This window comes from Balaenoptera borealis (genome assembly GCF_965194805.1).
Source record: "Balaenoptera borealis genome assembly, chromosome: 15".
In the NCBI taxonomy this organism is placed as follows: domain Eukaryota; kingdom Metazoa; phylum Chordata; class Mammalia; order Artiodactyla; family Balaenopteridae; genus Balaenoptera; species Balaenoptera borealis.
This window is the reverse complement of record NC_138871.1, coordinates 2750603-2775128: the sequence shown is the minus strand read 5'-3', so window position 1 is coordinate 2775128 and position 24526 is coordinate 2750603. Positions and strand designations below refer to the sequence as shown.

Genomic DNA, 24526 nt, shown 5'->3' with positions numbered 1-24526 from the left:
GATGATGGGCTCCTGCCCCAAAGAACCGTCTTGCTGAGTTAGAATTCAGGCTCCTTTTATACCACAAGGGGCGGGACGAAAGCCAAGCACTTCCTGGTTCCCCTCAGGCTCCAAGGGGAGGTGTTAATTTCTCCCTCCTGCAGTCATTCACAGGTGGGCCTGCTCAGGAGGTTTCTTGGGAGCTAAACACAGGTATTTTAGCTGAATGCTCACTTACCTTAATCTCTCGGAGGCAGGGATCCGAGAGATGAGCCATTGTGTGGAATTTAAGCTTATGGACAACATCCCTTTAGTGATTAACTCATAACAGAATAAAAAAGGTTCTTCCCTATTGCAATCCCAGCGCAGAGGTGCTGCAGGAAGTTAAATCAAGGTGAGGGCAGACGTGCAGGAACACGTGTGTAGCCCTAAGCCTAAGCCATCATCACCCTGTCTCCTCAGCCCCACCCCCATCCTTATAGCATCGTCTCCGCCTGTCACCCCCTCCTATTCTTGTCCCTTCGAAGCATTCTCCTTAGAGAGCAGAGGAAGCTTTTAGAAACTCAAGCTGGATCATGCCCCTCCCTTCTTAAAAAGCTTTTGGAAGTTTCCATTTCACGTAGACTGAAATCATAGAATTTTAGCAGAACTTACAAGCCCCATGGGACCTCATCCCCATCCAACCTGAGGACCCTATCTGGCATCCTCCCTGCCCACTTGTGCACCTAACACTCACCTGACGCTCTTCCCCACACCCGTCTCTCTGTGAAGAGTTCCTTCTTCCATGATCTGCACAAGTTGCTCTTACTCATTCTTCACGCCTGAGCTCAGACGTCACTTCCTCAGGAAAGACTCCTTTGTTCTACCCTTTTCCCCAATTCAGAGAAGCTCCCCGTATTCATTTCCTTCCTGATCCTCATCAAAACTCACAACCCAAGTGCATGTATTTAAGCAACGTCCTGCTGCCCACGACAAGGTAAGTCCTAGGAAGGTAAGGGTCTTGTCTTGGTGCCTAACGTAGAGCCTGGCATGCAGCAGCTGCTGAATTAGTGTCTGCTGGATGAATTAGTGGGGCCATAACACCCACTGACAAAGCTGTCCTCAAAGGTGTGTCATCCCCTGACATGGAGAAGGCCAAGTTCATCCCTTTGGGCCCAACTTGTTGGTACCTTTTCAATCCACCTTCCCTCTCTGGCACTTTCCCTCTCCTCACTGGCTGCTGGTTGCTGACACTAAAGTCATCCTAACTGATTCTGTGCCTCAGATGAGCTTTGCTCTCACGTGGACCCTAAACTAAGCACCAGACCTGCTTTTCCACTTCCCAGATTTTATTACGGTGGTCTGCCCAATTATCAGCCCACTCTTCTGGCCTCTACCCTTTAACACCACTTGGAAGACCCCTCAACTGAGCGTGTGCCCTTAGCCAGGGTTCCTCTAACACTAGTTTCTGTAAATAAAGGGGAAATGGGGTTGTTTTTTTTTTAAAGTTCTTTTCCTTGTTCAATCTCCAGAGCAACCTCCTGGAGTCATGAAACATTTTACTTCCCATCACGTGTGTGGTCTATGGGTGGCGTCCGAACCCAGGCAGCCAGACACTGGTCAGAGGACCGGAATTTTACCCCTGAATTGAGACAAGCTTAGGCATTTCAAGCTGGGGCCTGTGTTCACTTATGCAAAAAGCCAGCGTGGTTCTGGGACACCAAACAGACCTGGCCGTTGCCACGCGCAACATGCGTTCCCGTGGGTGATGGAGGAAAGCGAGGGCTTCCTTTCGGATTTTCAGCAGGAGATTCTGGTTTTCAGCAAGAAATTGATCTGTTAGACTCCACTAAAATATGCCACAATATTTTAAAATTAAGGGCTGTGGGCCTTACACAGATGCCGTGGAAAATAGTTTACACTAGGTGAGGAAGGATTACATTTACACACACACACACATAACAAAAAAATACTGCCTAGGGCTTCCCTGGTGGCGCCGTGGTTAAGAATCCGCCGCCAATGCAGGCGACGCGGGTTCGAGCCCTGGTCCAGGAAGATCCCACATGCTGTGGAGCAACTAAGCCCGTGCACCACAACTACTGAGCCTGCGCTCTAGAGCCCGCGAGCCGCAACTACTGAAGCCCACGCGCCTAGAGCCCGTGCTCCGCAACAAGAGAAGCCACCGCAATGAGAAGCCGCGCACCGCAGCGAAGAGTAGCCCCCGCTCGGCGCAACTAGAGAAAGACCGCGCGCAGCAACGAAGACCCAACGCAGCCAAAAAAAAAAAAATACCGCATATACCCAAGAGAGCCTTCTTTACCTTAACAACAATGACAATTTCTCCGATTCTCTGGGTGGCAGGATGACTATACGTCCGAAAAAAAAGAGTTCAAGGAGCACAAGTTTAAGGTTTTATAGATTAATAGCCGAGGAAGAGCTCACACTTCACTATTAACTGGTATTAAGCTAATAACAATCCCTCCAACAAGAATCAGATGTGCTTTTCTCTTCTGACCACAGTCAGACTCTAAGTCTTAAATGGAACACAGTCCCATACTCACGGTAATGGGAGCAAGGTCCCCTGTGAGAAATCTGCTGTGGTCCGCATCCTGCAGGCAGCAAAGACGGCGGCGGAATTCGTCAGCCCTAGAAACAGGGAAAGAATACACCACCGTTAAACCACCAGGAAATGGAAATGTTTGGCGCGGCCACATCAGAAAGGCTGGGGCTCTTCACTCTGGCCAGTGGTCGGCAGTTGGGCTTTCTTTTCTAGGAAATATACTCCACGTGGGGCATCACACTTGGAACTTCCGTAAGCACCTCAGTTTCAAAGCTATTTGCTCTCGTGCTCTGGTGAGCTCCATGCAGGAAACAGGAGCAGAGAGGAAATCTGAGGTCCTTCCCAGGTCATCTGGCTCTACACTGCGTTGAAGGCAGGGTCCATGGCTTCTCACATTTGAGCAAACACCTTGGCCACGTCCATGCACCTGCGTCCCCAGTTCTGTGCACTTGACGGGGAGAAAGGTGGTGTTTCAGAGCTAAGCCCAGGATAGGCCTGAGCGGTACAGAGGCTGGCTAATTCCCCGTTCTGCAATTGAAAAGAATTTTTCAAGGATGTTTTATTAGGAGGAGTCTTGATTTAAAGAGGTACTTCTGAAGTTATCAATTGTTTACTGTCAAAATGAGATCAGCGCTACTTCTCCGCCTATGTAAACTGGAATAATACCCCTATCCTGGCCTAAGCACAGGAGAATGCAGCATTTTAGAACAAACTGATGGGAAAAGGGTTTTTGCAGCAAAAACCCCACAAGACTCACTGATCAGGAGAGAACACATACTGATCAGTCAGATGAGATAAGAGGAAAATTTTTATCGACATCAGTTTTTCTTATTACTCGGTAAATGGGAAGGAGAAAAGGAGAGAAAGAGAGAAAAAAAGAATGGGGAAGTAAAAACAGCCTGCTGCTGTCAGTGTAAAACAGGCCTCCATGGTTCAGAATCCTCTTGTTCATTCCCTTTACTGATGATTTAAATTTCCTACCCATTTCTAAAATATGTCAGAATATTGAGACCCAGAAGTTTTGCTCTGATGTTGTTTAGTCATCATTTAAAACTGGCCCTTTAAAAAACAAAAAACAAAAAAAAACTGCCCTTAAGGGTGGAGCCAGACACCCGTTGAACCCAGGGGGCCACGATAAACTGGCCACCATGTCCACCACTGACCCTTGGGCCAAGTCAAAGTGAAAGCAAAACAAGATTTCCTTTGTCTTTTTTTAAAAATTTTATTGAAGTATAGTTGATTTACAATGTTGTGTTAATTTCCACTTTATGGCTAAGTGACAGTTATACATATATATATTCTCCTCATATTCTTTTCCATTATAGTTTATTCAAAAGTCATTTAGGGGACTGCCCTGGTGGTCCAGTAGTTAAGACTCCACACTCCCAGTGCAGGGGGCCGGGGTTCGATCCCTGGTCAGGGAACTAGATCCCACATGCTGCAACTAAGACCCGGCGCAGCCAAATAAATAAATAAAATAAAACATTAAAAAAAAAAAAAAAAAAGTCATTTAGGTTTGTTTCCTCTGGGAAGGACATAGTTTCCAGGCAAATGAGCAGGACTCAGAACCAAGTCATACGACAGGTGTGTGACAAGTGCTGAGGTAGAAGGCAACGCGATGGGCAGGAGGGTTTCCGCAACTAGTCACGCTGCCTATTAAAGGGTTATAACCCCAAATAAGCAGCGGCCAATATGTAGCCTGAATGAAGTCAAGTCTTCTGGCCCAGTAGGGTCACCCTGTCCTTTAATAAGTGAATAAAACGACTCTCACCCCCATCTCATATGTGGTGAGACACCCAGGGCTCTCTCCTAAGTGCTAGGATTCTGGAGCAAGGAAGGATGTAATTCCCTACTTCTCCTTCTCACTTGTGCACGTCTCGTGGCTCAAGAACACCCTCCGGACCTCTTGCCTCAGAGATGCAGCCCCCTCCTCCTTTACTCTCCAAAACTGCTGTGTGTAATATTCTCTGCTGAAGGTTTGGGGACGCTGAAAGTGGGTGTTGCTTGCAGGATAGAACAGGAAACAAGAACAGGACAGTGGTCCTGCCCTCAAGGAAGGAAGGCGAGATACACACCTACGTGAAGGTAACTAACAATATAGGCGAACGCACTGAACACATACGTCTGTGCCAATAACGAATACAGAAATACTGCATTTGTACCTTCAGAAACAGTGACTGAGTGCCTGTGATCTGTCAGCAATGGGGGATTTGAAGACACACAGTATCAGAGCATTGACAGTATAATCATGCTTTCTATTGACAATCACGAGGTGCTTTGAAAACATTTGAGTTGGGGCTTCCCTGGTGGCGCAGTGGTTGAGAGTCTGCCTGCCAATGCAGGGGACACGGGTTCGAGCCCTGGTCTGGGAAGATCCCACATGCCGCGGAGCAACTGGGCCCGTGAGCCACAACTACTGAGCCTGCGCGTCTGGAGCCTGTGCTCCGCAACAAGAGAGGCCGTGACGGTGAGAGGCCCGCGCGCTGAGATGAAGAGTGGCCCCCGCTCGCCGCAACTAGAGAAAGCCGTCGCACAGAAACGAAGACCCAACACAGCCAAAAATAAATATAAATAAATAAATTAAAAAAAAAAACATTTGAGTTGGAATTTGTACCTTTGTAAAATAAAATCTAGGTTCATTTCTCTTGAAGAGTTTGAAGAGGTGGTTTTTCAAGAACACCCATGAGTGAACCTTAAGTCCACTGGGTTTCCTTTCTTGAAATACTTAATTGCTGATGAGAAAAAACCGCAATGGAATAATATTGATCGGGGTGACTAGAAGTGTAAATATGTCCCATGGCCAGACACCTGGACCATCCGCACAGCGAGTACTGGCAACAGAATGGGAAGGAGTCAAGACATCTAATTTGGAATTGTTGCCAGAATCTTGGCTCTCTGTGCACCAATGCCAAACAGAAATACGGAGACAGAGTTATGGAGGAGAAAGGAAGAATGGCTTTATTTCTTTGCCAGGCAAAGAGGGAACACAGTAGGCTAGCACCTCAAGAACTGTGCCACCCTCCCTGGGGAATAGGGAGAGGTTGTATAGTCAAGACTCACGGTCAGGGGTATGTGATAAGGATCAAGGTAGTAACAGTCTCACATCCTTCTTTCTTCTGCAAAGTTTCAAAAGGCTGGGGTTGCTGACCAGATTAGGGTGTGTGCAGGGTCTCAAGTGGTCGGTCTCCTAATCTTGATGAGCTTCCCTGGTCCCTTTAATCTTGTCTCAGGTGGTCAGTCTCCTAATCTTGATGAGCTTCCCTGGTCCCTTTAATCTCGCCTCAGGTGGTCTCTCGGCTGCTTCTCCCTTGATTAGCAACTGTTCGAATCTGCCCTTTGGAACTCAGGGAAGGTCATGGAGGCTGGAGTCTTGCCTACAAGAAATGAGGGACAAAAAGGCCTCCATGCCCGGGAGCCCCACAGGGCCCTGCTCGGCATCAGGAGCTCCTTTCTGTCAACTACCAGCTATGTGACCTTGGGCAAATCCCAATCTTGTAGATGCTTGTGTAAAATATGGAAATGGAAATACCACTGTGGTCTCGGGTGGCCTCAGCCTACAGCGGCTTGAAGCAGGATTTTTTGAGTCCAGCCAGAGACTGAGGTCAGGCCGAGGCAGCGAGAGCACAGAATCCTAGCTACTAGACCAGTGGTCAGTGACAGGCCCTGGCCCTTTGGCTTTGCAGAAAAGAATCCCCACAAAGACAGAAAGTCGTGAAACAAGTAAAGTGTTTATTAGGAGGAAAAAGAGTACGAGTGAATAGAGTCACAGGGTCGTGCTCAGGAAGAGAGCCCCGTGCCTTCGTGGTAGTTTGAATCACTTATATGGGGCATTTCTTCCGGGTTTCCTTTGTCCGGTCATCTTGCTTTGCCTGGTTCTGAGTCCGTATTTGGTTTATCTCAGGGTCCTCCCCTGTGTGTACGTGCATCCCTTAGCCAGGACGGATTCCAGCGAAGAGGCCTATGGGTAGGTTGGCATCACCTACTATGAGGTGGTGCCCGCTCCCTTTTGAACTCCGAGGAGCTTTTCTGCGCACGTGTAGTCGGGAAGGTCTCCTTGACCTCGAGAAGGAGAAACATGTGGTCTTCTATCTCTTATCTGGGCAGGGTTCAGCTTCTCCTCCCTCCTGCTACTTTGGAGTGTCTGTCCACAGGGGATGAACGCCAGCTGCTTAGCCTGGAGTCATCTATCTCTTGCCTCAATTGCATTAGAACAACATCCAACACACGCGCAAATTTCATAGTTAAAAATGCTGACATATAATTCAGACCAGTAGATTCATTAAAACCCTTGATCCTCTCAAGCACAGATTAACATATTAGAAAGTGCTTTGTAAACTTTCAGGTCCATCAGACTAGCAAGGAGTTCTTCTAAAGTAAAAAGAATACCTAACTTAGTAACAACATAGTACCTTGCATTTGTATAGCAAAGTTTTTAGAGTGTGCAAGTACAGAGGTAGATCTGGCCTTCAAGGTAGACAAGGATTGCACCTGGTGGGGCAATTCCCTGGGGAAATCTTTAATCACCGGGGTTCACACAATTAGTCCTAAGCACTACCTCTCTGCGTACATGTCGAATACATAATAGCGCTTTACCCGAACTTGTAAATCTCTTCCTCACACTTTAAAGTATTTTTACCTTTCCCAACATTTGTTTATACAACATGACAACATTGTTATAAAAGAGCAGTAATTTCTCTCCTTCCTGTTTTGCAGCCTGAAAACAGAAACGCGATGGGAGTTCATTGAAACTTCGGAGCCAATTACTGGCAAAGACAGAAGGGGAAGAAAATAAAGCAAACAAACAAAAATTCCTTTCCACCAGAACACATTGCCTACAACCCTCATCGCATCGTTGAAATTCCATTCTGAGCTCAAGTTAACATAAAAATTAAGAATTCCTCACTATGGAGAGCTTTGAAAAATGAAGACACATTTCTTTCTACATTTTAAAACTTCTTCAATGCAAGGAACTGTTGTAAAAACTGTTTCAGTTCATTCTTCATTTGGTGAGCAGTGGAGAAAGATGACAAATCCATACCATCAAGCCATAGACTCAAAAATCCGACTTCTTGCCTTTCAAGCTCCACAGAGGCACTGGATGTGCCCTGTTAATTACCCTTCAACACCTAGGTGAGCAAGGCCTTCACACAAATAACCAGCTTTCTTTCTGATGAAAATAATATTTACTTTACATTTTAAGCTGTAGTGTAATATTTACAGCAATAATCATTGTAGAGATTCTGACTTGGAAAATTTTTTTAACATTGGAAATGTTTTCAAGAGCACGGTTACATACTTATCCCTCGTCTGCATGAGGAAGGGCTGTCACTCTAGTCAATGGAAACACATGCTTCCATTCACTGATCCATCCATTCATATATTCATGGAGGGTCTTAGTTCTAGGCACTAAGGATACAGCAGTGGGGAGAAAATCATGTACATTTACAAGTCTCCTGCTCTACATGAGACAGGCCATGAACAAAACAGATGAGTACAGAATTGATAAGAAGGGGATAAGTCTTTGGAGAAGAAAAAAGTGGAGAAGGAGGATAAAGGTGGGGGCTGCAATTGAAACAATGTGGTGGAGGGAAGTCTCAGGGAGAAGGGACATTTGCAAATGTTTTGAGGAGGGAAGGGGGCCACAGAAAGAGGGAGGAGAAAGGGGGAAGGCCCTACGTGGGAGCGTATTTGGCATATTGGAGAAAAAGCAAAAAAGAGTGAATGTGGCTGGAGCAGGGTGAGGTGAGAGGCAGGTAAGTGAACTGCGGGGTCGGGGAGGGGGACAGGTCCTGCAGGGCCTGTGCAGATCACTGGAGACTTTGCTTTTACTCTGAGCGAGATGGGAGCCATCAGCAGGTTTTGGGTAGAAGGACGCAGGCCAACTGGAACTTCAAGGCAGCAGGAGTGGAAGCAGGCAGAGCCCTCTGGGAGGTTATTGCAACAATCCAGGTGAGATAAGAGAGTGGCTTGAACCAGGCTGGGAGGTGGTGAGAAGTGGGTACATCCCAGGTGTATGTGTACGGTAGACTCAGTGGGATTTCCTGATGGGTTGGATATGGGGTGTGAGACAAGGAGAAGGCAAGCATGACTCTCTGTTTTTCGGTCTGAGCTCTGGAAAGGCAGGGAAGAGGGGAACTGGAGCATCGCTGGGGGAGGGGCAGGGATCACAGTTGGAGCCGGTGAAACTGAAAGTTAAGTATTGGGGAAGATGTGGAGAAATTGGAACCTTGTACACTGTTGGTAGGAGTGTACAATGCTGCAGCTGCCGTGGAAAATAGTATGGGGGGGTTCTCAAAAAATTAAAAAGAAAATTTTCATATAATCCAGCAATCCCATTTCTGGGTATTTATCCCCCAAATATGGAAATCAGGATCTCAGAGAGATTGTTAGCACTCCCCCGTTCATTGCAGCACTATTCTTAGAAATCAACGTGTGGATACAACCTAAATATTGCCTGATGGATGAACAGATAAAGAAAATGCGGACTAAACATACAGTGGAATACTATCAGCCTTAAAAAAGAAGGGAATCCTGCTACAGGTGACAATACAGGTGAACTTTGAGGACATTATGCTAAATGAAATAAGCCAGTTACAAAAAAGACAAATACTGCATGATTCCACTTATATGAGGTATTTAAAATAATAATATTTTAAAGTATCATTTTTAAATTCTTAAAAACAGCATTTTAAAACTAACTTAAGATCACATTTTAAGTAAGAACATTTTAAAAAGTGGTCATAGTTCATCATATACTACTGTGTGGGCTGGTCAAGGTAAATATTATCAACTAGAGTTTATCATTTTAAGAACAAAAGTACAAGTGTCCTCCTTGGAAGGCAGTGCTTTCCCCATGACACAGCACAGGGAGTAGACCAGCTGTGCCTCAGAGCTCAGTCCCCCCAGAATCCACTTCGTGCCCAACTGACGTAAACACTGCTGGTTAAGCTGTTATCAGGAATAGTAATAAAACGTGCCTAAAAGAATATGGGAACCAGGTCGATGTATAAACTAAATGTTTTATATAATAAAAGAACACTTCAACATGCATAACTAAAAGATGAACCACAGACATAAATGCAGACACGTCCTGACTATGCAAAGTACAATGATAATTTTGCCTATTAATAACATACCTACAAGCTGCTCAGAAATTTACATACCATGTTGCTCATTATCACCAGCCACCTGCATAGCTGGGGCTATTGCCCTGATTATGCAGACCTTGAAACTGAGGTTCAAGGAGGTTTGTAACTAACTAGCTAGGAAGTGGCCGTGGTGGATTATTGCATCTGACAGCAAAGCCCATGTTTTTTCCCTTTGCACCTTGATACTTTACAAAGAAAAAAAACAAAGAAAGAAAGAAAAGAAAAAAAGAAAGAAAAGAATGAAAAAAAGAAAGAAAGGGGGAAAAAGAAAAGAAAAAAAAAAGAATAAATGACTTTCTATTCACTACTTACAAAAATCTTCCTGAGAAAATAAGAATTGCTCACCTAAAGAATATCATGCTACTTAAAGGAAAATGGATAAAGGTAGTTCAGCATCTGCAGTATTGAAAGCATTCTGTTCATTCTGGAGAGTATGAGACAGCCCAAAAGAAGTGGGAGAAACAGTGGTCTACAAGAGGTATGTTCAAACACTTTATGAACTCAGCACGTAACAGTGTAGCTATTTGAACAGTTCTCTTCTAAAATCACTACCAAGTGTTACTATGTAGTAGCCGAAAGAGTAAAGCTTGCCCTTGCTGTATTTTTTTAACAATTTGCACAATTCTGTTATCTACCCAGAGAAGTTAGCATAGGCAATATCCAATCAGCAGGGTACCAAAATCTAGGCGGAAAGGGTCAAGTTTCCATCATGACATTATACCACATTATATGGCTCTTTCAGCCATAACGTGAGTGATTATATATTGGCTACGTGCCTAAATGCTGGTTCGCATCTATAATGTAAGCACATATCATACTAAATAGTGTCTTTGTGCCAAAGCCAAGAGGTATTCAGTACTTGATGCTTTTCCCTTCCTGACACACAAAGAGCCTGATTCTGTTCTCCAGTCCACAGGTGTAACATTGGAAAATGCCTTGAAAATTCCACCCATGTATTTGCCTGGGAAAATAACTGATTTTTTGAGCTATAAAAATATACTGGCTTTTCCATCTGAGTGGGTGGATGGAAATGGGTAGAAATGTATCTTTTCCAGCTGATATGTTTATGTTCTTGAAACCTTGAAAACATTTCAAAATAAACAGCCCTAAATACTTAGGCTAATAGGCTGAAATGTTTGTCATACTGATTGTTTTGCATTGAACCTTCACTGGTACACATGAAGGTTAGATTAAGTCCATTTCAGTACATTTTCCAAAATGTCACTTGCTGTGGATGCAAGACCAGGGAAAACTCAAATATATTCTTAAACTCAAGCGCAATGAATTCGTGGCAACGAATTTCCAAAATTTCAAAAAACATGGATGGGAGATGGTAATCATGCTACATACGCCCCCTCTACCCACTTGGAGTGTCACACAACTGTGAAGCATTACAGCACCTGGCATTCACTAAGTGTAATTGAACTTGGACTTAAACTTTATCACAAAACAATGTCCTTGGTAACAGCTTGGGTTTACAGAAAGCTTATTTCACTTCTCCGGAGCTCAAATGAAACAGTTTTAGAATACTGTACTTATGAAAGGAAACAAAAGGCCTATTTATTATTTGATATTGTGAACCGAAAAGAAAAGATACAAGTGGCATTTAATCGCCCATCTTTCTATTCTCACTCTCCTTGTCCAAAGCAGCTGTGTCACTATCTGGGCATTCTTGGTTGTAAGTGGTCAAAGAGGTGATGTTGATGACCTCTCATGTGGACTGGTTTGGCTGTGGCTGGTCCTCTGTTTTCTGTTACGTGGCTTGTTCTCTTAGGACATTGAGAAAAAGGCATTTACATCTTAAAGCACTGTGGTAAATTACTGAATGTAGCCACATATTATTTGTAACTCCACTCACCAAGAGGTGGAGCCTGTTTCTCCTCCTCTTAAATTCGGGGTGCTTGTGGCTTGCTTTGCAGAACAGAACGCAGTAGAAGTGCGTTGTGTGTGTTCCAAGCCCAGCGTCAAGGTGCCTTGCTGCTGGCTCTCCTGCCGCTAGGAACAATTTTGCCACCATGTGGACAAACCCAGGCTGGCTTGCTGGACGACGAAACACCACATGGAGAGAGGTCCAGCTGTCTCAGCCTTCCCAGCTGAGGCCCCAGACGTGTGAGTGAGCCTTGCCAAGAAAAGCCAGACTGGGAACGACCCAGAGGGTACTCCCACGAGCTCTGCCCAAATTGCCTAAGTTTGGGGTAGCTTGGTACCCGGCAGTAGATAGCTGTTACAAGCACTATCAGAAAAGGCAGGGATACCCCATCCCAGCTCTCTTATAGGGATTCCCTCTCCTCAGTCATCCTCTCCACTGGAGGGAGACTGTTTCTAACAGGTTCGTACCTGCCGCAGGTGATTGTATCGGCCACTGCTTTATCTCCCTTAAGGAGACAAGCTTAGTTGTGATAATCAAAAGGTCTCTCTAGATAAGGTAGGCTGGCCAACAAAAAATTAACTCTAGTCTGTTCTACAGATTAAACCAAAAGGAAAGCATTCTCCTGGGTTGAAAGAACTACAGATTAAGGGTCCCCAGTAATAAGAATCTCCGAAGAATCAACAGAAGTGCCTCACAAAATAAAGACTAAGTTTTAAAACTGCCAGGACCAGAGAACACAAGGCTCTCCTAGGAAAGGACCAGGAAGGCTTTGCTCCCCCCTCCCCCCAAACCCTGAGCCACCACTCTCTGCTTCCTGCTCCCTCCGATTTCGGATGCAATGGGGACCAGAGCTCAGAGGACAGGGAAGGCTGGCGCTCCATTTCCTTAGCTTCCGTGCAGAAGACTCCGGTTTTCAATTAACTCAAATTTTAAAAGGTGGTTATTGTAGCGAGGACGGCATATCTGAGGAATCTGGTTCTCAGCCTGGAGCTGCTCCTCTGCTTTCAGGCAGAGCTCCTGAGTTAGAGTGAGGCAGTGGCTGGGGGCGGTTTAGGTATTGCATCCAAATGGGATGCACTGGTGTGCTACCCACTTTGGCTCAACGTTTGCTTTTGGTGTCCTAAAACTGCAATTGAAAAAGAATCAAAGAATCACCTGACTCTCAGAGACGGTGAACTATTTCTGAGCTTAGTCATCTTGAAAATATTCCTAGGAGCTATAGGTTTTCCGACATCACATCAGTCCTATATGTCAGAGAACCAGGTAGTAAGAGGAAGAAGACACTATAGGATGACACCCAATACGTTCTACTCATAGGACCAGTGGTGGGCTGGGCTTCACTCAGCCTCAATTCTACTTACCTTTAGAAAGAGATACAAATAAATCACAGATTTAAATGTGAAAAGTAAAACCATAAAACTTTGAGAAAAAAGGTAACATAGGACAGGGCTTCCCTGGTGGCACAGTGGTTGAGAATCTGCCTGCCAATGCAGGGGACACGGGTTCGAGCCCTGGTCTGGGAAGATCCCACATGCCGCGGAGCAACTGGGCCCGTGAGCCACAACTACTGAGCCTGCGCGTCTGGAGCCTGTGCTCCGCAACAAGAGAGGCCACGATAGTGAGAGGCCCGCGCACCGCGATGAAGAGTGGCCCCCGCTTGCCGCAACTAGAGAAAGCCCTCGCACAGAAACGAAGACCCAACACAGCCAAAAATTAAATTAATTAATTAATTAATTTTTAAAAAATCTTAATTACTGTCTTAAAATGCCATTAACATATGTATAACTCAAGTTTCAATTAAAAAAAAAAAAAAGATAACATAGGACAAAATCTTCAACTTTTTATACTTGGCACCAAAACTGTGATCTGTGAAAGGAAAATTTAATATATTAGACCTCAACAAAATAGAAACATTTGCTCTGTTAAGGACCCCATTAAGAAGATAAAAAGACAAGCTACATAATAGGAGTAAAGATTTGAAAACCACATAGCCAACTTATATCTGGAATATATAAATAAGTCTCAAAATTCATCATGAAAAAATATACAATTTGAAAATAGGTGAAATACATGAACATTTGACAGAGATGACAAACACACGGAATGCTGTTCAAATCTGTCAGTCATCAGGGAAATGCAAATTAAAATCACAATGAAATACCATTACACACCTATCAGAATGGCTAAAATAAACAATAGTGTTAATGCCAAATGCTGGTGAGGATACAGAGAAACTGAATCACTCATATATGGCTGGTGAGGATGTGAAATGGTCCAGGTGCTCTGGAAAACAATTTGGCAGTTTCTTATAAAACTAAACCTGCAACTACCGTACAACCAGTAATCACACTCCTGAGAAATGAAAACTCATATCCACACAAAAATATGTACACAGATGTTCATAGCATAATAGCTGAAAACTGCAAACACCCCAGATGACCATCCGTGGTGAGAGAGAAACTTCCGTCCACAGAGTACTACGCAGCAGTAGCAAGGAACAAACAACAAACAAATCGAATGAATCGCCAGGGAATTATGCTGAGTTTAAAAAAAAGAAAAAAAACCTCAAAATGTTACATATTGCATCATTCCATTTATATAATACTGCCACTGTGGACTTTAATAAGTCTTTGTATCCCAAGTAGAGTCCAGATTTTACCATCCAACCAGCATCCCTTTTATCTACCCCTCCTTCTCAAATCTTTACTTCCCTCCTTCTGGATTGCAGCCGCCCAGTATCAGTTGACCTGAAGACTGGGCTCAACCACATGGGTAGTCAATCAGCCATGCCTCGTGATGAAGACCTGATAAAGACTCTGGACACTGAAGCTCTGTTGGTACCTCTGGTTGGCAAAGTTGTGCACATACCGTTTCTCATGGATGCTGGAAAACAGTGCCCCCTGACCCATGGGGAGAAGACAACAGAAGCTCTGCGTTTGGTACTTTTCCTGGACTCTGCCCTATGTGCTGCTTTTTCCCTTGGTTGATTTTAATCTGTAGTAAATTAACTGTGAGTATAAGCTTTGGGTGAGGTCTGTGAATCTTTTCAGTGAATTATCAAACCTGAGGATGGTTTTGGAAACTCCCACACTTGCAGCTGGTATCAAAAGTAAGGGCAATCTTGTGTGGAGGCCTAAACTTTTTTGTGTGCAATGCCACTTATATTTCTTTTAGACCCGTTCAAAAGGAATTTGTCCAAATTTCTTCAAAAGAGGGCACACAAAATAATAAGAGGGATACGGTTAGAAACTGGGATGAGGTCTGAGGGGAGATCTCTAACTTCCCTAACCCCCTGACTTCAGAAATAGCATCATCAGTTGGCATGCAATCACACAGTTCAATGCAAAGTGTAACCAATACCTAACCCAGAGGCCAAAGAGAGCTCTTTGATTAAATTGATAAATCTTTCGCCAGACTGATCAGGACAAAAGGACAGAAGACAAATGTAAATAAATAAACAATACCAAGGGTGATTTCTTTCTCTACTAAAGGAATTACATTTGTAGTTAAAAACTCCAGGTCCAGATGACTTAAGTTTTGGCAAAAATTTCCAAACATTTAGGGACAAAATGACACCAATTTAAAATGACTTCTTCCAGAAACTACAGAGGAGGGAATACTTATCAACTCATTCTATGAGGCCAGGAATACCCTGATACCAAAGCCAGACAAAGACATCACAAGAAAATTACAGCTCAATATCCTTCATGATCATAGAGTCAAAACTTCTTCACAATTTTTTAGAAAATCGAATACAATTTCCTATCCATCTCTTGACCAACCGGCCTTTATCTCAGGAAAACAAGGATGGTTGAAAAGTCAGAAGTCAATGTAATTTACTGTACTATCCGACGAGAATGGAAAGTTATATGAACATTTCCGTATAGGCAGGAAAAGGATTTGAAAGAATCCAACACCCATTCCTGATAAACTCTCTGCAAACTAGAGGTAGAAGGGAACTCCTTCAATCTGATACAACACATCTGTGAACAGCCTACAGCTAACATTGTGAACAATGAAATGCTTCCCCCCAATATCAGAAACTGTGCAAGAATGTCCACTATCAACTCTTCTATTCAGTATCATACGTGAGGTTCTAATCAATGAAGTAACTCAAGAAAAAGAAATGAAAGACATCCAGATTTCCAAGGGGGAGAAAAAAAGATTTTAAAACCCTGTGCACTTAGAGAAATCAAAGAATACCTAAATTAATGAGAAAATATATCTTGTTCATAGATCAAAATAGTTAATATTATTAAGATATAAATAAAAACTTCAAATTGATCTATAGAATCCATGAAATGGTCAACATTTCTACTGGTTGTAGAAATTGAAAAAGGTCATTAAAAAAAAAAAAAAAGAAAAAGTTCATTTTAAAATTTATATGGAAATGCATGGGCCCTAGAATGTGATATTAAAAGAAGAACAAAGATGATGGACTTAAACTGTTTTAGCTTTATAATAATTAAGCCACAGTAATCAAAATAGGGTGGTATTGATGTTAGACAAACAGATCAATGGAATAGATTCTAGGAATAGACGTACACATATATGGTAAATGTATTTTCAACACAAGTGTCAAGGTAATTGATCAGGGGAAGGATAATCTTTTCTCCAAACAGTGCTAGAACAACTAGATAGTGATATGCAAAAAATAACCTCAAGCTTTACTTCACACCACATAAAAATGACTTTAAATGGATCGTATATATATATATATACATAAAAGCACAAAACCCAAAAACATCCAGAGTAAAAAATAAGAGAAAACTTCGTGACCTTGGATTCAACAAAGAGTTCTTAAATGAGACACTGAAAGCATGAACTATAAAAAGAAAAATCAAAACAATTGGACCTCATCCAAATTTAAAACTTTTGCTCTTCAAAAGACAATGTTAAGAAAATGAAAAGGCAAGCCACATACTAGAAGAAATTATTTACAAATATATTCTTGTATGTATAAAGAACTTCTATGTATGTATAAAGACCTGTAAGTATAAGGAACTCTTACAACTCAAGAATAAGAAGATAAACCAATTATTTAAACAGGCAAGAGATTGAACAGATACTTAGGCAAAGAAGATATACAGATGGCAAATAAGCACATAAAAAGATGCTCAACATCATTAGTTATTGGGGAATTGCAAATTAAAACCATGAGGCACCCCTATATACCCACTAGAATGGCTAAAAGTAAAAGGATAGACTATACCAAGTGTTGGCAAAGTTCCACAGCAAATGTCACGCACTGCTGGTAGAGGTATAAAATGTCACCACTACTTTGGAAAACAGTTTGACAGTTTCTTAAACAGTTAAACATACATCTACCATACAACCAGGCCATTCCACTCTTAGGTGTTTATCTAATGAGGGGAAATGAAAGCACGTCTGCCCAAGAACTTGCACGTGTGTTCATAGCAGTTTTATTCATAATAACCAAAAACTGGAAACAACCCAAGTGCCCATTAACTAGAGAATGGATAAATCAATTATGATTAACCTACACCAAGAAATGTTACTCAGAAATAAAAACAAATGAACTATTGATATAAAAGTGTATGGATGAATTTTTAGATAATTGTCTGGATTAAAGCAACCAGGACCTTGCCTTGGAAAAAAAGGGTACATACAACATAATTCCATCTATACAAAATTCTAGAAAATTCAAACTCATCCATAAGGACAGAAAACAGCTCTGTGGTTGCCTGGGGCCAGGGCTAGATGGAGGGATGACAAAAGAGCACAAGGAAACTTTTGGTCATTATAGAACTGTTCATTATTGTGATAGTGGTGATGGTTTCACAGATGGACATATGTGTTAAATTTTATCAAATGCACGCTTTAAATATGGGCAGTTTATGTATGTCAATTATACCTCAACAAAACTGGAGAAAAAGAGAATTATTAGTCACTATCTTTGGGTAAAAAGTTAAAATAAATACATGCATCACGCATGAAAAATTTAAAAAGATTATAGCACATTGTGGTGGGTGATGAAGGAGGCTGATTTTGCCTGTGAAAACTCTCCCTTGAGAATGGACTCGGTGAGAGGTACGGTCCCGGTCCAGGAAGACAGGTGAAGCCAGAGGCAAGTCAGTGTGTTAGAGAAGGTCAAAGAGCAGAGGTAGGGTCAAGGAGGAGAAGGCAGACCTCTTCCTGGAATGAGGGGCGAGGTCAGGGGAGAAGCAACATTCAAAATGAACCCTGGAAGATTGAAATAGATCAGGAACGAATACCTGATAGATTGACCATATGAACGAACGCACAGGTGTGGATGTGCTTTCAGGAAAGGGTTTAAAAGCAGTATCCGTCCTCTAGATAACATAAGCTTTGCTCTAGGGATATTTAGATCTGTAGTCATGTTACTAATCAAATATTTATTTTTGATTTATTTTTTAACATGAGCCTATGTGTCCTCATTCTTTGTAGGATGCTAGTCTTTTTATAGGCACTGCTGTGTGTATGTTGCAAACATTGCAGTATCTGTTCCTATAGCTAAAAGAACATAGTCCCTGGGGAAGTTCTTTCTACATCCAGGTCCTTTCAAGATAGTTAAGTAAGACTAGTGTTCCCTTTGGCTGTGAAGGTACCCTTGTAGCTTCCTTCAAGTACTCAAAGCATTTTAATATAAAGTTCATTTTTTCGATTATATAAGAATTGCTTGTCCAAATAAAATATTTGCAATAGACAGGAAGGAGGAAAAATCTCTCACAGGCATGCCACACTGAACATCCACCGCTGATATTTTGGTGTTTACTTCAAGGATTTTTTTTAAAAATTTATTTATTAATTTATTTATGGCTGTGTTGGGCCTTCGTTTCTGTGCGAGGGCTTTCTCTAGTTGCAGAGAGCGGGGGCCACTCTTCATCGCGATGCGCGGACCTCTCACTATCGCGGCCTCTCTTGTTGCGGAGCACAGGCTCCAGACGCGCAGGCTCAGTAATTGTGGCTCACGGGCCTAGTTGCTCCGCGGCATGTGGGATCTTCCCAGACCAGGGCTCGAACCCGTGTCCCCTGCATCGGCAGGTAGACTCTTAACCACTGCGCCACCAGGGAAGCCCTACTTCAAGGATTTTAATGCACTCCTTAACATCGTGGTGACTACAATACATATCCATGTTGTTTCTTGCAAAGAATATTTGTATGTCCATAAGGGTAATGAATTAGGTGACTGGGTTTATTTCCACTTTAAATCTAGGAATTACATCCGCTCAAGTACAACGGACTAATCAGTGCATTATATCGTTAAGAGACGGTTCTCACATGGATGTTTGCTGGCTAAAGGACAAAAATTAAAGCAGTATTAGTTACAAATACATTCAATATTAACTTATTCAATAGTAACTATATTAATGTGCTCCATGTAAAATCAGCTAATGGAGAGTTAAGCATTAGCAAGACCTGTTGTGAACTTGACAAGAATCATCAGCTTCCTGATAGTCAACTTTGGGCTGAAGAGGTTTTTCAAAGGAAATGTGCGCATTTGATGTATGCTAATTACGTGGTTCCAGATCTTCTTCAGCCAATCTACTGGCAGCTGTTACCCAAGTTATTTCATAAACATCGGAAGCAGCTGTCAACATTCTGAGGGGGAAGCTCTTCAATCAATGAATTGACAGAAATGCAATACTTAGATTTTTCTGAGCAGGAGGCAAGAGAACATAATATACATCTATTTAGTGATGTAGCCGGCAATGAAAGGGAAGGATTGATACTGCCATTGTGTTTTCAAGTGTTATAGAACATGTTCATGCTCATGGGCGTGGAAAAGACGTTATGAGATCACACGACTTGGGGGAGACCCACAAAGTCAAATGTGATGTTTGAGTGTCCTAAGGACACAAAGCAGTGCAATCTTATTTCCCATCAATAAGGATGCTTCTAGTGGTACAGAGCAACACTGTAAATCATATTTTAATTAAAATTTTAGTACTTGTTGATGTTATTTGTTTATTGCCTCAATAAAACATTTTTAACAGATGACATCTGGACATTTTGCTTAATTTCTCTCTTTTTTTTTTTTTTTCTCTATAAAATTCTTTAGTAAATCTCATTGTCAAAAAAGGCATCAGACTGACAGCTCTGGAAAATGAAGCCTTTTCTTCAGCCTCAGAATCCGTGTGTTCAGAAAGGAGCTGCTTTCATGCTGCTCTGGCCTCAATTCCAGGCTAGAGAAACGACTGCTTAAGAGAAGGTTCGGGTCACTTTTGACCTTGATCTGGCATTTGCTTCTTTGCCAAGGTTGCAGCCTTAAGAGCAAAAATGAGTGTCTGTTATAGCAGTGCTTTCTGGAGCCTCATGTGTCTGAAACTGGATTGAATCCACTTTGTCTTTCCATTCTCAAGTGGTCCAAAAATGATTCTTGAACCACCATGACTTACTTAAAAGTAACCCAGTATTTTCTTTCCAAGAATGGAAGAAAAACCCTGTCTGCTCTGACTTTTCACGGAACCATGTTCCTGTATGGGCATGTCATAATTTGTCCCATGCCAGTAGCCAAAGGATCTAATCAGGGTGTGTCAGTTTGCACAAGTCTGCCTGGTTAAGTCATCCTGGCAGAATACATATACCCACCCATCTCTGCAAATTTGATACTGATGATCAAATATATGAAACTATTTTGCTGTTGGTGCTGTCCCCTAATAGATGGAAATATCACTCATGGCATGATATCTCTGGGCAGTTTTTAAAAACACACAGAATAATCTTTTAACTTTCAAATGAAGATTAAAAATAGAAAGTCCTCTTTGGTGACTCTGCGCCTTCTTCAAGCATGGCTGAATAAGTTTATTTATTTCTTCCAATTAATGTTTCACTGTGTTATTTTCTCTTTCATTTCTTAACTCACGTTCTTGTACCGATAGTTACTCTATGGGGCCACCAAGGAGCTATGACCTCACTGGGTTCCCAGAATCAGATCCTGAGACAAGAATGTATGTGTGAATGATTTTTTCAGGAAGTGCTCCCAGGGGGAACCAACCAGGGATGAGGTAGGGGTTGGGAGCAAGACAGAAAGGGCAAAAGGAAGTAAGAGTGTGATCTCAGGCTAAGTTTGCTGGAGAGAAGAACCAGTCTGACCTGGCAGGAGAACTGGACCATAAGTTTTACTTCAGTTTTTCCCAAATGGAGGCAAGAGAGCTGGGCTTTCATTGGTCCCACCAGTTAGCCATTGGCTAAGTCTCCCCTGAGGAGAACTCCCAGGCTTTTTGTGCTTTCTGTACTTGTGGCCACAGTGGCTTCCCCAGACCTGGGGCAGACCTCCAAAGAAAGGCACAGATGTGAAGAGGTGGAAGCAAAAGCATACAGAAGCCAGGGGATGGGGGCAGAAAAATAAAAGAGATCCAGTGAATCTGGCCAAGCCCCAACAGGTACAATACAGGTAGGAATGTTAGACAACATGCCTGGGATTGTAAAGTGAGGGCAAATGCTCATTCCGAAATCATGAGCTGGTCTTTGAAGAATATTAAAGTGTCTCAGCAGTCATATTTTGAGTAGCACGTTCATTGCCATGAGAGGATGAAGTCATAGAGCAGGGATTCCCATGGTCGTGAGAATCACCTGGGGGGCTTTTACAAATCTCAAAGTCCAGGTCATACCCCAGACCATTCAGTCAGTATCTCTGGGCCTGGGACTAGACATCAGTGCTTTTTCAACATCCAGCCAATGTTAAGAACCTTTGGGATAGAGCATGATCTCAATGTTGATGGCACTTGCAAAAGAATGTAGTTGCCTTTCTTTCCTTCTTTCTTTTTTTTTTTTTTTTTTGGCTGTGTGGTACAGCATGCGGGATCTTAGTTCCCCAACCAAGGATCAAACCCGCACCCCCTGCAGTGGAAGCGTGGACTCTTAACCACTGGAGTGCCAGGGAAGTCCCTGTAGTTGCCTTTCTTAAAGCGGTTTTTGTTTGTAATCTGTAAAACAAAACATTCTGTACCTCAATACGACGACATGTTACTGGGAAAATGCCTTGCTTTTGGCAAAAACATCAGCCTTTTTCCCCATTAATATACTATTTGGTATTTATTTAAACATCTTTTAACAGGTGCAAGCTATTAACAGTTTTGCAGAAATCGACAGGGAAATTTCTATTGTTTTAAAAATACAAAACAGGGCTTCCCTGGTGGCACAGTGGTTGAGAATCCACCTGCCAATGCAGGGGACATGGGTTCGAGCCCTGGTCCGGGAAGATCCCACGTGCCGCGGAGCAACTAAGCCCGTGCACCGCAACTACTGAGCCTGCGCTCTAGAGCCCGCAAGCCACAACTACTGAGCTCGTGAGCCACAACTACTGAAGCCTGCACACCTAGAGCCCATGCTCGGCAATAAGAGAAGCCACTGCAATGAGAAGCCCACGCACCGCAACGAAGAGTAGCCCCCGCTCGCCACAACTAGAGAAAGCCCGCGCACAGCAACGAAGACCCAATGCAGCCATAAATTAAAAAATAAATAAATTTATTTTTTTAAAAAAAGAGGATTATTTCAAGAAATACTAGGAAAGTTACTTTTTATCTCATAAAAATAAAGGGAGGATGCTGGGAAGATGGCAGAATAGGAGGCACTATGAATCCACCCCCCACCTAGACAATAACTGCACTAGCAGAATCTGTCTGATGTAACTGTTTGGAACTCTGGAGTCTATGGAAGGCTTGCAACTTCCAGGGGGAGACTTGGATGGTAAATTGCACTTAATTTCAGTCAGTTTCATGGTGGCAACTACCCGTCTCCCGTCCCCCAGCCCCGCAGCAGGCAGCTGAGCACATGTTTTAGAAGCAGCTTGCACACAGCTTGAGGGAGACAGGGCGGGTATAATGGATCATGGATCTGTGCTCTGATCGCTGATGGCTGCTTATGATCACAGAGGTGCAGACGCAGAGGTATTATTGCACTCCTGCCCCCACTGTTATAAGACTCTCCTCTTCACACTAAAATGACTGTCAGAGGATTTAAAGTGTCAGTGTCTTTTAAATTTTTCTTTAGTTTTTTTTTTCCCTTCTCATTTTCTTCTTTTGAGAGCCAAACATTTAGGGTCTAGGACATCCCAAAGCAACTGTGTATATGGGGGAATCTGGAAAGTCATCATGCATGCCCAAGGAAAGGCATAGAAGACCTTAAGTTTACACCTCAGGCTGATCCCCAGCACAGAGACAGCATACAGCAATCAAAAAATAAAAACAATAACAAAAACAAAACCCAGAAAATCCTGGAGAAGAGGGAGAATCTGATTTCCAGAGTTACCATATTATTAGTTTAAAATGTCCAGTTTTCAACAAAAAAATCACAAGGCATACGATGAAACAGAAAAGTATGGTCCGTTGAAAGGGGAAAGAAAGAAACCCAATAAAAGCTGTCCCTGAGAAAGACCACTTTGGCAGACCTGTTAGATAAAGACTTCAAAACAACTGTTTTAAAGATGCCCAAAGAACTAAAGGAAGATGTGGGGAAAATCAAGAAAATGATGTATAAACAAAATGAAAATAACAATAAAGAGAACACTAAGAAAAAGAAAATATATCCTGGAGCAAAAAAGTACAATAACTAAAATGAAAAACTCACTAGAGGAATTCAAAGGCACATTTAAACAGGAAAAAGAAAGAATCAATGAACTTGAAGATGAGACCATTGAAAATATTGAATCTAAGGAAAGAAAAAAGATTAAAGAAAAGTGAACAGACTCTAAGGGACCAGTGGGACACCATCATGCAGATCAACATATGCGTTTTTGGAGTCCCAGAAGAAGAGAGAGAAGGGGGCAAAGAGATTATGTGAAGAGATAATGGCCAAAAACTTCCCAAATATGATGAAATACATAAATAGAAACATCCAAGAAGCTCAATGAATTCCAAGCAGAAGGAACCCAAAGAGACCCACTACAAGACGTATTATAATCAAGCTGTTGAAAGCCAAAGACAGAGGGAGAATCTCGAAAGCAGCGAGAGAGAAGTGAATCTTCACAAATAAAGATCCTCAATAAAATAATCAGCAAAGTTCTCATCAGAAACTCTGGAGCCAGAAGGCAGTAGGCTCATATATTCAAAGTGCTGAAAGAAAATATTAGCAATCAAAAATCCTATATTCAGCAAAACCGTCCTGCAAAAGTGAGGGAAAAATTAGGCCATTCCCAGATAAACAAAAACTGAGGGAGTTCATGGACCACTAGACCTGCCCTACAAGAAATGCTAAAAGGAGTCATGGTTGAAATGGAAGGACACTAGACAGTAACCTAAAGCCGTATGAAGAAAAACAGATCTCAGTAAAGGTAAATAATGGGCAATTATAACAGCTAGTAATAGTGTTATTTTGTTTGTAACTCTACCTTTTGTTTTCTACATGATTTAAGAGGCTAATACCTTTAAAAAAATATTAGTCTAAATGGTAGTATTACTTTAACTTTGGTTTGTAACCCCATATTTTGTTTTCTACATAATTTAAGAGACTAATGCATTTAAAACTACAACTATTTGTTTATGTTCTTGGACACTGTGACATCAATAACTGAAAGGGGGTGAGGACAGATCTGTAACATTTTGACATCAATAACTAAAAGGGGGTGAGGACAGATCTGTAACATTTTGACATCAATAACTAAAAGGGGGTGAGGACAGATTTGTATATTATTGAAGTTAAGCTGATATAAATTCAAATTAGAGTGTTACCACTTTAGGGTGTTACATGTAATACACATGGTAACCACAAATAAAATATCTATAGAATATACACAAAAGGAAATGAGAAGGGAATTAAAATATTTCACTTCAAAAAAAAATCAACCAAACACAAAAAAGACAGTAATGTGAAAAAATGAGGTACAAAAAAGCTAAAAGTCATATAGAAAACAAATAGCAAAATGACAGAAGTCTCTCCTCATCAGTAATTACTTTAAGTGTAAATGGATTATACTCTCCAGTCAAAAGACAGAGATTGGAACTTCCCTGCTGGCACAGTGGTTAAGAATCTGCCTGCCAATGCAGGGGACACAGGTTCAAGCCCTGG

General features: G+C 42.2%; 1 long non-coding RNA gene across 4 annotated transcripts in view; it reads right to left on the bottom strand.

Annotated features, from left to right (window-relative positions):
* LOC309612134 overlaps window positions 1-24526 on the bottom strand; it is a 102039-nt gene that overhangs the window by 63184 nt on the left and 14329 nt on the right. For all 4 annotated transcript variants that reach the window (XR_014234999.1, XR_014235000.1, XR_014235001.1 and 1 more), the window contains exon 2: window positions 2520-2604. This is a non-coding gene — a long non-coding RNA (uncharacterized lncRNA). The remainder of the gene's footprint in view (window positions 1-2519; window positions 2605-24526) is intronic.